The sequence below is a fragment of the Scyliorhinus canicula genome, chromosome 4 (genome assembly GCF_902713615.1).
Source record: "Scyliorhinus canicula chromosome 4, sScyCan1.1, whole genome shotgun sequence".
Taxonomy (NCBI): Eukaryota; Metazoa; Chordata; class Chondrichthyes; order Carcharhiniformes; family Scyliorhinidae; genus Scyliorhinus; species Scyliorhinus canicula.
Window position 1 is genome coordinate 175,575,600 of NC_052149.1, and position 12,658 is coordinate 175,588,257.

The 12,658-nt window shown below is 50.5% G+C and overlaps 1 protein-coding gene across 5 annotated transcripts in view; it reads left to right on the top strand.

Annotated features, from left to right (window-relative positions):
- The window catches only part of LOC119965186 (histamine H2 receptor-like), a 73,195-nt gene that overhangs the window by 27,349 nt on the left and 33,188 nt on the right, over window positions 1-12,658 (top strand). The window contains exons 3-4 of one of the 5 annotated variants that reach the window (XR_005460450.1): window positions 10,557-10,730; window positions 10,879-10,957. The exons of 3 other annotated variants lie outside the window; for them this stretch is intronic. The gene's annotated coding sequence lies outside the window, so the exon portion shown is untranslated. Of the gene's footprint in view, window positions 1-10,556; window positions 10,731-10,878; window positions 10,958-12,658 lie in introns of those variants that run through there. One more of the 5 variants, XR_005460449.1, reaches the window with a different exon arrangement.

A 12,658-nucleotide genomic window follows, 5' to 3' on the forward strand; every position in this document is an offset into this window, starting at 1 on the left:
TCAGGGTATTTTCAATTGTTTGTGTTGGCGGTGGAACCGTTGGCCATTGCCACTGCCCTGCTGGCTTTGGGTAGGTGGAGGGGGATGATGAGGGGGGTTGTGGGGTGGAACAGGGGGTGTCCCTGTTCACTGACGATCCTCATGTGACAGACCCGACAATGGGCGATATAATGGCGCTGTTGAAACGTCTTGGCACTTTTTCAGGGTATAAATTGAACCTAGAGAAAAATAAGTGCCTTCTGATCACTCCCACAGAGCACGGAGCTAATCTGGAAATGTTGACGTTCCGCTTAGCTGGTTCTTATTTCAGGGACCTGGCAGTTCAGGTAACTTGGGACTGGGCCTAGCTCCGTAAGTTTAACTTTACGGACTTGGTGGGAAGTGTCAAGACCGATTTGCAAAGGTGGGATAGTCTTCCGTTGCCCTTGGTGGGCAAGATTCAAGTTAGTCAAGATGAATATTTTACCAAGATTTCTGATCGTGTTCCAGTATTTGTCGGTTTTTCTACCTTTTTTGAGTAGTTGAGAAATAGATTTTATCCTTTTATTTGGGCAGGCAAAGTGATAATGATGCGACGGACGGTCCTTCAGAGGGATGGCCGTCAGGAGGATTAGCATTGCCGAACTGAATATATTAATGCACAGAAGATGTTGGGGCGATGGAGGGATCTGGAGGCTACATGTGTACGGATTGAGTCAAAATCATGTTGGGGGTCAGGGTTGAGGGCAGTAGCAACTGCCTCACTCCTGTTTTCACCGGTAAAATATTCGGCAATTCCAGTGGTTGTCTCCACCCTGAAGATATGACGGCAGTTTCAGCAATATTTTAAATTGGGGGCGGTACGAGGCTGGCTACGATCCGCAAGAACCAAGGGCTGGATTCTCCGCACCCCAACGCTGAAATTGCGTTTGGTGATGGGGCGGAAAATCCAGTTTCCCACATGAAATTGGGGCCAGCGCCATTCGGCAATTCTCCGCCCCTTGAAAAGCGACATACTCGGGGAGTATGCCGCGCAGAGTATCACCACCAGAGGCCACTGCCAGACGCTCACCCCGCTATTCTCCTCCCCCGATCAGCCGAATTCCAGGTGCGTATTTCTAATATGGTCCCAGCCATTCGGGAAACTCGCGTGGCAACTGCGGATTGAGTACGCGGCCGCTTTGGTCGGGAGCAGGCCAATCGGAGGGCAGTGGGGGGCTCATATGGGACTGGGCCTTTCTTGTGCATGCGGTCCGGGCCGGGCATGTGTCCGATCGGGGGCACTATTTCCGCCGTCCAGGTCGGCGATCTAAGTCCACCATGGTACATGGTGCGATCGCTGGTGGCCACTGCTGTGCGCATGCGTGGCCTCTGACCCGGAAGTGCGGTGGGCCATATCTGCAGCTGGAGCTACGAGCTCCACAACGGCTCCCTGCTAGCCCCCTGCAGTGGTGTGACTCTGTGGACCTCTGAAACCACAGTTTTCACGACTGCATGGGGACATAGTCCCTGAAACGGAGAATCGAGCCCCATATGTTTCAGCCTGCGAGTTGGAAGCCACATTCAGAGGGTGGGAAGAGAAGAGATTGGAAGGAATGGGGGAATCTGTTCTTGGTGGAATGGTTTGTGGGTTTGGAGGAATTGTCGGAGAAATTTTGGCTCTCGTGGTTTGACTCATTCAGATACTCACAAGTTTGCAATTTTGCAATACAGATCTTTCTGACTTTGCCTGTGGCATCGTCAACCTCGTTGATGGGGAGGGTTCTTTCGCATGCAGGGTCGGAGGAAGGGAGTACCTCAGATATCTATGGAAAGATCATGGCCAAGGATGCAGGGTGGGTTGAGAGGGTTTTTAAAAAAGTGTTTTTATTGGGTTTTTTGGTGTACATAACAGATATAAATATGAACAGAACAGTGGGAGTTACGCATGCGAGTACATAGGGAGTACCATTAGAGTTATTTACATCGAGACCGGTTTTAACTATTTACATGGATATATCATAGTTTCCCCTTTCCATTCTTTTGTCCTTTCCTCAGTGTTTGCTGTGGCAGTTGTGGTCCCCTGTGTATCGCTCCCCCCTGTTTTCCCCTCTCTTTTTCTCCCCCCTCACCCCTGGTTCCCAGTGCTGTTACTCCTGCCCTCACCTCCCCTTTCTTGTATCCGCTGGCTCTCCTGTTGGGTTTGGTTGAATTTCTTGTTTCCCTGAACCCCTCTCTCCCCCCCCCCCCCATTCCCTTCCTCCCTTTCTTTCCTTCTGTGTCGTGGAAACTCTTTCTTGCTCTTTGACTATCGAGTTGTTGGCTACACACCGGTCTTGGATCAACCGAGTGAATGGCTCTCACGTTCTGTGGGAACCTTCTTTCGACCCACTGATGGCAAATTTGATTTACTCCGTTTGGAGAGATTTCGACAAGTTGGACAGCCAGTCTGCAGTTTTAGGCGGCGCTGCTGACCGCCAGCTGAGCAGGATTCTCTGGCGGGTGATCAGGGAGGCAAAGGCAAGGGCGTCCACCATCCTCCCCATGAAGAGATCTGGCTGGTCTGATACCCCAAAGACTGCCACTCTTGGGCATGGCTCCACCTGACCCCCACCACTTCAGACATTGCCTAGAAGAAGGCTGTCCAGTACCCAGCAAGTCTGGTGCAAGACCAGAACATGTGAGCGTGGTTGGCCGGGCCCTCTTGGCACCGTTCACATCTGTCCTCCGTCTCTGGGAAGAACCCGCTCATTCAGGTTCTGGTCAAGTGGGCTCTATGTACCACTTTTAGCTGCGTTAGGTTAAGCCTTGTGCATGTTGAGATGGAGTTGACTGTGCAGTGCTTCGCTCCAGAGTCCCCACCCTATTTCAACCCTCAAGTCTTCCTCCCACCTCCTTCGTCTCATCCAGTTAGGTGTCGGCCCCCCTTAGCAGTCGTCCATACATGTCACTACAGTTCCCTTTCACTAAGATGTCTGCGTCCAGCAGTTCCTCTAGTCATGACTGTCATGAGTACGTCCTTGTTCCTTTACGCAGAAAGACTTTGAGTGGTAGGTACCTGAATTTGTTGCCCCCTGTTGGAATGGTTCTGTCAGCTCTTTGAGCGTTGTTAACCTGTTGTTGGTGTACAGGTCCCTAGCTGTCAGTGTCCCCACCCCGTTCTGCCTCCACATTTTGAAGGAGGTAGTTTTGAGCGACAGCGTGGACCTGTGGTTGTTGCAGATGCGGGCTTTGCCGAACATTTCGGTTAGGCCGAAATGTTATTGCAGTTGATTCCGCGACTGGAGTGTTGCCACCACGACTGGGCTGGTTGAATGCTTGGGTGGGGATGGGAGTGCCGCCGTGGCCAGGGCCCAGAGGGAGGTCCCCTTGCAGGAATCCGCCTCCCATGAGCACCTGTTCGGCTTCCGGCTCCTTTATCCGCCCCTTTACTCTCTCTGCTGCCGCTGCCCAGTGGTAGTACTGCAAGTTTGGGAGGGCATTCTATTCGTACTTTCTTTGGGATCCTTGCATTCTCTCCCCCCCCCCCCCCCCACCCCCCCACCCCCCCTCCTCCAACCTCGCATACAAATGCCATAACCCATAACCTATCTGTCCAGTGAATTGAAAAAGGCCTTGGGGATGTAGATGAGGTTGGATCTAAACAGGAAGATGTACCCGGGCAATACGTTCATTTTGATCATCTGCACCCTTCCCGCCAGGGAGAGTGGGAGCGTGTTCCACTTCTGCAGGTCCTTTTTTGCTTTCTCCGTCAGGTAGGCCAGGTTCCATTTGTGGACATATTCAGTCGTGGGCGATTTGGATCCCCAGGTAGAATTTGTGCCAGGCCTGTTTGAACGGCAGCCCCTCCAGCTCTGCCCCTCCCCCTTGCGGGTTCACCGGGAAGGTCTCGCTTTTGCTCACAGTGAGTTTGTAGCCCGAGAAGGCTCCAAACTATTTCAGCAGCGCCATAATTCCTTCCATGCTGCTTCGCGGGACCAAGATGCAGAGGAGCAGGCCACCCACATAGAGCGAGACTCTGTGCTCTCTGCCTCCTCTTCAGTTCCCCTTCCAATTCTTTGCCGCTCTGAGCACGATAGTTAGTGGTTCTATCGCTAAGGCAAACAACAACGGGGATAACGGGCATCCCTGCCTCGTGCCCCTGTGCAGCTGGGGTACTCCATAAAAAGGTTGAGTTATTTTGCCAGGTTGAAGGTCTTTCCTGTTTTGGGGTTCGACCTGTCTGTCCGGGGGTCCTGTACACAGTTAAAGTCCCCTCCCATGATCAGTCGGTGCGTATCTTTGTTGGGGATTTTTGCCATGCTCTTCTTTATAAACTGTGTCGTTCCAGTTCACCTAATACAGGTGTAACAGCGGTTTACAACATTCATCCCCTGTTAAACTTGAGTCCGGCAGGGGTGGTGGAGAACTATATACAGCAATGAATTTATATTTATAATATTTGAGAGTGAAAAAAAATGTCTTTTGAAGTCCAGTGGACTAGTTAGAGGTTTAACTGGTCCGGGGCCTTGATGTTCCGCTGGGAGCGACGTAGTGGCGGCGGCGATGTCGATGCTGGCCTGATGTTTGGCGACTCCAGGAGCGTGCCAAAATCCTCTTCATCCTTGGGCGTGGGCAGGGGGAGGATGGAAGGCTACCGGCCGTTGGTCAGTGAGGAGTGAATCTCCTGCCAGCCAGGTAATGCCTCCAATGCCACTCAACTTCAACAATAGCTTGGTCCTCTTTTTCGACGGATGAGTGCTGAATTTCTGAGGCATGAAGGATGCGGGAGAAGAATGCCACTGGTCTGCCTGCCTGATTGAGGGTGGTGGCTAGGGTGACGTCTGATGCGTGCTCTCTACTTGAAAGGGCAGTGTCTCGTCTACTACGTGCATCCCGGCCTTGGCGATATCGGCTCTGATATGGGCGAAGGCCTGTTGTGTCTCGGCCGTCAGGGGAAAGTGGGTGGACTCTATGAGTGGACAGGCCTTGTCCGCATAGTTTGGGACCCACTGGGCGTAGTATGAGAAGAATCCCAGGCAGCGTTTGAGAGCCTTGGGGAAATGGGGGAGGGGGAGCTCCATGAGGGGGCGCATGCGGTTGGAATCAGACCCCAGAACTCCGTTCTGGACCACATAGCCGAGGATGGCTAAGCGGGTCGTGCTAAACACGCACTTCTCCTTGTTGTAGGTGAGGTTTAGGAGAGTGGCGGCGTGAAGAAATTTGGCAAGGTTGGCATCGTGGTCCTGCTGGTCATGGCCACAGATGGTGACGTTGTCTAGGTACGGGAAGGTGGCCCGCAAAACGTACCGGTCGACCATTCGGTCCATCTCCCTTTGGAAGACCGAGACCCCGTTAGTGACGCCGAAGGGAACCCTGAGGAAGTGATAGACGTGACCATCCGCCTCGAAGGCAGTGTATGGACGGTCTGATTTATGAATGGGGAGCTGGTGGTAGGCGGATTTGAGGTCTACCGTTGAGAAGACCCGGTACTGTGCAATCTGATTGACCATATCAGATATGCGTGGGAGGGGGTACGCGTCGAGCTGCGTGTACCGATTGATGGTCTGGCTGTAGTCCACGACCATTCTGTTTTTCTCCCCAGTTTTAATGACTACCACTTAGGCTCTCCAAGGGCTGTTGCTGGCCTCGATGATGCCTTCCTGAAGCAGCCGCTAGACCTCGGACCTGATGAAGGCCCTGTCCTGGGTGCTGTACCGTCTGCTCCTGGTGGCGACGGGTTTGCAATCCGCGGTTAGATTTGCGAAGAGGGAAGGCGGATCGACCTTTAGGGTTGCGAGGCCGCACACAGTGAGGGGTGGTAGGGGCTCGCCGAATTTTAGTGTTAGGCTCTGGAGGTTGCACTGGAAGTCCTGGCCTAGTAGGGCAGCGCAGAGGTTAAGGAGGACGTAGAGGTGGAAGCCGCTGAATTCTACGCCCTGGACCGTGAGTGTAACCGTACAGTACTCCCGGATCACAATGGAATGGGATCCGGAGGCCAGGGAGATTCTTTGGTTGGCGGGGTGTACCACGAGGGAGCAGTGCCTTACCGTATCTGGGTGGATGAAGCTTTCGGTGCTCCCTGAGTCCAGCAGGCAAGAGGTCACGTGGCCACTGACTGTCACGCTAGTCGATGCGGTGGTCAGGTTGTGCGGACGAGACTGATCGATTGTCACTGAGGCAAGTCATGGTCGGTCGTCGCTGACGTTGGATGATGGGGAGCCTGTGGGGCCCAGGTCCTGAAATGCTGTTGGTGTCCATGTGCCGTGGGGAAGACAAGATGGCGGCGCGGAAGATCTTGAGTGGGACAAAATGGTGGCGCCCATTGGCCGCACGTTTCAGGCGTTGGACAAGATGGTGGTGCCCATGGGCCGCACGTGGTCTGAGGGGAGCAAGATGGCGGCACCCACTGGCCACGCTTGGTCTGGGGAGGTGAAGATGGCGGCACTCACTGGCCGCGCGTGGTCCGGAGAGGTGAAGATGGCGGCGCCCATTGTACGTAGACTAGGGGGGTGGGGGCGACAGCAGCGACTGCACGGGCCTGCCACACCGCGGTGAAATGCCCCTTTTTACCGCAATCTTTACAAAGGGCAGCGCTGGCCGGGCAGCATTGGCGGGGGTGTTTCTGCTGGCCGCAAAAATAGCATCGGGGGCCCCTGCGGTGCGATGGCTGGCGAGCGGCGCAGGACTATTGGCTGGGTAAGGCCCCCACTGGGGCGGCGGTCTGTGGGGTCCACGATGTATAGGAGGGGTGGGCCACGCGGCTGGGGGTGTAGGCCTGAATGTTGTCTCAGCTAGATTGAGCGTGGCCCCCTCTAACAGTCCTTGGCGTATGAGGTCCGACCCAATCCCCGTAACGAATGCATCCCTCATAACGAGGTTTGAATGTTCAGTGGCTGTAATGGCCTGACAGTCGCAGTCCCGGACAAGTGGGATGAGGGCCTGCCAGAAGCCTTCGATGGACTCACCAGGGAGTTGAGAGCGAGTGGCGAGTACGTGCCTGGCGAAGAGCGTGTTCGTCTTCTGCGCGTAGTTTTCTTTGAGAGGTGTCATGGCTTCGGCGTAGTTCGGCGCGTCCTGGATCAGCGGGAAAATGTTGGAGCTCAACCTTGAGTACAGGATCTGTATCTTCTGAGACTCCAAGATAGCGCTGGGTGCCGAGTTGATCTATGCCTCGAAACAAGCTAGCCAGTGATTAAAGTCCTTTTTGGCATCGCTTGATTGTGGATCCAGCTGCAGGTGATCTGGCTTGATACGGAGGTCCATTTTTAGAAAATCTTAGAGCAATAAATTGATGCACGTTCAATTGAACAAAGACGAGTTGGATACAACTGAGGCTTTATTGCTCTAAGATGTGTGGCCTCCCACAGCAGCTGGCGAAATGGCTGCTGCATGGGGGACACACACATTTATACTCTGCCTACTGGGCGGAATCAGCAAGCAGGGACTACCGGCGAACCTGTAGTACAGGTCCTACCATACATCACCTAATAAAGGCGTAACAGTGGTTTACCACAGGGGGGAGGGGGGGAGCCCTCCCCCCCCCCCCCCCCTCATAGTAGAACATTGCATTGTTACAGTCTTGCTCTGTGGGCACCTCATTCCTTCCCTGTTGCTGCTTTTTCAGGCCGCACTCTGCGACCAACTTGTCCTCCTCCACATGGACTGTACAAAAGTGTCATTTGCTTGGCTGGGCACAGCATTCCAAATCTTACACCGTTCCTGTACAGCGCACGCTTTGCTTTGTTGAATTCGGCCCAGCATTTGGCCAGGTCAGCCCCAATGTCCTGGTCTGGTGACATTCCCAGCTGCAGTTTTTGGACTGTCTGTCCCAGCACAGGATTCTCTCCCGGTCTTGATACCGGTGCATTTTCGCAATAATCGCCCTTGGCTGGACCCCAGCTTTGGGCTTTGGTTAGAGTGACTGGTGTGCTCTGTCTATTTCTGGTGGGTTGGGGAAGCTTTCCCTTCCCACCAGGTTAGCCAGTATTTGGGCCACATAATCTGTTGGGTCCCTGCCTTCCATCCCCTCCGGTAGGCTCACGATTCGCAAGTTCTGCCACCTTGGCTGGTTCTCTTGGTCTTTGATCTCTCCTTTCAAGCTGTCTTGTGTCGCGACCAGCCTCGTCACCTCTTTTTCTAGGCCGACGATCCGGTCTCTGTTGTCCATTGTGGCCGTTTCCAGGTCTATGATCATCGCCTTCTGGGCCCATTTCGCTTTGTCTCGGGCCAGTTGCATGCGTGCCAGAGCTCCGGCTACCGCGCCCTTCACCGCTACCTAGATGTCCAACTTTGTCTCGTCTCTGTGCTCTCTCAACGCTCTTGAGAGGAACGTCATCCAGCCATCCCCTGGTGAGGGAGTGCGTCTTGTGCGGCTGGTCTGGCCCTCTCGCTCCGGCAAGGTTAGGGTTTGCCACCTCGTGCGCCGGTCGGCCCATTGTCCGTTGTTGGTCCAGGCTCTTCCCACTCATGGTTTCAGCTCAACCCCTAGATTGGCTTTTGTTCGGAATCCTTTATTTCCCCTGTTGTTCTGCTAATGCCGCAGGAATGATTTGTTCGCTTTGCAGGATTTTTTTAAAGTAAAAAGTGATTATTTTTCAGGTTCGCGGGAGAAGAGCCTCCTGATGTGTGACTGCTCAGCACATCCTCGTCACCGGAAGTCCCAATTGAGAAGGTTAAGGCCAAGTGGGAGGAGGTGTTGGGCTAGTGATGGAGGATGGGATGTGGAGTGAGGCCCTGCGGAGGGTGAACACCCTGTCCTAGTTTGGCCTAGGCTTGGCTTCATACAGCTTAATGTAGTGCATAGGACTCATTTGTCTAGGCCTAGGATGAGTAGGTTGTTTGCGGGAGTTTGTGAGCATTGTGGGAGACGTCTGACTGATCATGTGGCATGTTCTAAACACATGATATTCTGGGTCTCTTTCTTTAACACCATGTCGGGGATGTTCAAAATTGAACTGGAGCCCTATTCCTGAATTGCCATATTTGGGGTGTCAGACTTGCCGGCCGGGGGATGGGTGGGTGGGGGGGGGGGGGGGGGGGGGGGGAGAGGGGGGGGGGGGGGTTGCAATTTGCAGGAGTTGTGTTGTTTTGGTGTTATGTATAAAATGGAAAATGTTTGAATTACAATATCATTAACGAGCCCTCTCGCCAAGACACCCCTTCCGCACTAAACATTTATTGGCCGCCGGTGTATCCCCGGTTTTCCCACCGGAACTGACACTATTGGTTTCCCAGTATCTGAGCACAGTGGAGTATAACTCCCATGGTAGTCAACAGGAATATTTTGTAAGACTGCTGCGAGTCCTTCAAGTTCTATTTAAATTCATCTCCGGTTTCAGTGTTGAAAAATTGGGTTCAAATAGTAACAGGAAGAAAGAGATCCATAAACAATTATCCCTTGTCCTTGAGATTTGAGCTATTGTTAAAACCATGGCATTTAGGATTGGAAAATACTTTTGGTATTATTAAAGAAGAGAAGGTTGAGAAGAGGTTTGAAAGAAGTGTTCAAAGTCGTGAGGGGTCTAGACAAAGTAACCAAAAAAAACTGTGTACCTGTTGATGGAAGGGCTGAGATTCAGAGGACACTGATTTAAGATAATAATAATATTCGCTTATTGTCACAAGTAGGCTTCAATGAAGTTCCTGTGAAAAACCCCTAGTCGCCACATTCCAGCGCCTGTTCAGGGAGGCCGGTACGGGAATTGAACCCGTGCTGCTGGCCTTGTTCTGCATTACAAGCCAGCTGTTTAGCCCACTGTGCTAAACCAGCCCCAGATGAAGACCATATGAAGAAAAGTATCTACACAACAAGTGCTTAGAATCTGGAAGGTCAGGCGAAGGGTGAATTCACCTGTCGTTTTCAAAAGTGAATCAGGCAAATAACAGAGGAGAAAATATTTGTAAGGCTACTCGGAAAGGACTGGGGAGGACGGCTGGCTGAATTACGCTTGCCAGAGAACTAACATGGACCCAAATTGTCCCTGTGCAGTATCCATTCTAAACTTTTATGATTCTATTATGAACTGAATGATTAATTCTTATTACATTTGTAGTGCCGTGAAATCTCTGATTTTAGCTGCATCATTAGCCCATGCAAAATAAACTGGATAAGCCATATAGATTGCTAGATGGGGCATGTCAACAGTGATAGGCATCCTGTAATTTGTTGGCTTAGTACTTTAGGTAGGTAAATAATCCATTAAGTAGCATCCATTGCGTCCACACAGAAAGATCTTAATCTCACTCCTGATAGCAAGATGGTTCCACTTAGAGTGAAGTGGGTGGGGGGTGAAGATTAGAAGGAGAGGGAGAGAACGGTATAGAGCGCGAAGAGACTTAAATACACAGCCTAGATCCCCTGTCCTACTGGTTATGCTGTTAAAAATGCACGTGAAAATGTAAACTGTTAATTTTGGAAGTAGGTTATGCATATGATATAAATAATGCAGAGGTGAGAAGGGCATTGTAACATCAGATCAAAATTGATAGGTGGTGGCCAAGTAATGCAGCTGATTGAATGCTTCTTGGCCAACTATCATATCTTCACATTTAAGAGATGCTTGTCACTCAAACTCGTTGTCCTTCACCTGGGTGAATTTTGTTTGTTTTCACCCAAGCCACTAGGTGGAGTTGTATACGGTAGAGAGGTGTCTCCGGGAGGAGGGGGAACCAGATACATCCCAGTAGAATTATGTCTCCAGCCAACTAATTGCAGAACTGCAGCAAACCCTGAAAGGAAATCATGGACACGTTTTCATCACAGGCCATCTCAGCTGGAGGAAAACAAAGTGGTGAGTGCTATCAGAAGGACAAAAAGAAAAACATATTTAAATCAATTAGTTATGATATTCTTCGTGTATTTTAGGGTACTGGTGTTTGGTGTGATAGAATAAGATCATGGGCCTTTTTTAATTTTAACATTTTTTTTCTCCTTGCCAGTTTCACTTGTTGGAGGATACCTCTGTCACAACCTGCCCCAGGGGGTATTCTTCATGTCTAGGCCTAAAACATGAATGTTGATAAGGTAATTGACAATCTGCACCTGTGTAGCGGAGTCCAAAATTCACTTACTTGATATCCATACATGATGGGATTGATTCTCATATGACCCCATTCATTGATGAAGCAGTGGGCAGAGTGAACTCATCGTCTGGCACAATACTGTGTTGGAGGCCTGAACTACTTTTTGTGATCGTGCTTCATTAAAGTATTTTTAGTCAGGTTTCCATGTATTTGGAGAGCTGACAAGAAGATCACTGATCATGGGGAAGGGATGTGGAGGAAAAGTTTTGTGGCTGCGCTGTGGAGTTGACCCAACAGTGTTTAATTAAGTGCGTAATGAGAAGCACGTATTTGTAATGAGAGGGCTGCAGTGGCAGTACAAAATATCTTTACCAGCATTTACTTGAAGCATTTTCAGAGTGGCCTGCACTGGTTGAGGTTTGCACAACACATGCCCTGCCAGTTGGAACAGTAAAATTGAATCTGGATACTATGTGCATCATAGGACACTGATTTTACCTAAGTTAGTGAGGCTTTCACCTGCTCCAGTTGGGAGGACAAGATAACTATTTCCAAGACTGTTCCAGCATTGTGGTAGTACAGACTGTTTTGTTATGCTCTTGACTTAGCATAAGCTGCTTCCTTGATGTGCACTCCGACAAAGGAAGGTCCAGACTTGAAGATAGCTTTAAAACGTTTATTAAACTATTAACAATTCTCCTACTTAGATTTGACTCTACTGTTAATCCTTCTATAGCTATTCAGACTGACGAACCAGTCTGCTACACTCCACGTGGTGGGTGTGATGCTCAATCAACCCTGTGTCTGTACTCACTGAGTGTTGCCGCTGGAAAGAGGAAGATCATGTGTGCTGTGTCCTTTTTATATGGCTTGGTGTAATGCCCTCCTGTGGTAGTATCACCTCTGTGTGTATCGTGAATTCCATTGGTCGTGTTCTATCTTACTGACCTATTGGATGAATGTCTGTGTGTCATGTCTCTGGTGCTCCCTCTAGTGTCTAGCTTGTCTATGTGTATTTACATTTACCCCTTGTGTATCTACAGTGATGCGTATCACCACATCCCCCTTTTTTTCACGTTACAGATTTTCCGTACAGTGTTAAAGAAAATTGAACAAAAACAGGTAGATAAGTGATGCTATGTACAAGTTATGAGAACAGTGATAAGTAAACAATAAGTCCAAATCACATGGATGAGTCCAAAATTCATTAATTATTATGGTCGAATGTCTTTCTTGTTGGGTTGGTGAGGTGGTGATGTTGATGGTGGAATTGCATTGTAAACGCCATCCTTGTCCCTGTGCGTGAGGAACCAAGAAGTGGTCAAATCACTTTGTTATCTGATTTGGAGTCTTTTTTTTCTTTCGATGCTTGTGGTAGCGATGTATGCAATCTGTCCTGAAAGCCATGTTGATTGTTGGTAGTGCAGCAAACGTGAATTGGGAAGCTGCATCGTCCTGCCATGGTATGTCATTGTACTGAGCTGAGTACAGTGTTCCTCCTGGGCAGAGTTGTACCATGTCATACCAGTCGTTGTGCCATAGTTGTTGTTTTTGTCGTGCTTGCTGTCAACGTTGTTGCCTTTGGTGCGCTTCCTGTTGTCGTTGATGTGGTTTTCGTAGGTTGTGATGTTGTGTTGGATGGTTCTGTTGTTTTTGCTGCGTTCAAGGACCACACCCTGTGGATAATACGAGTCCT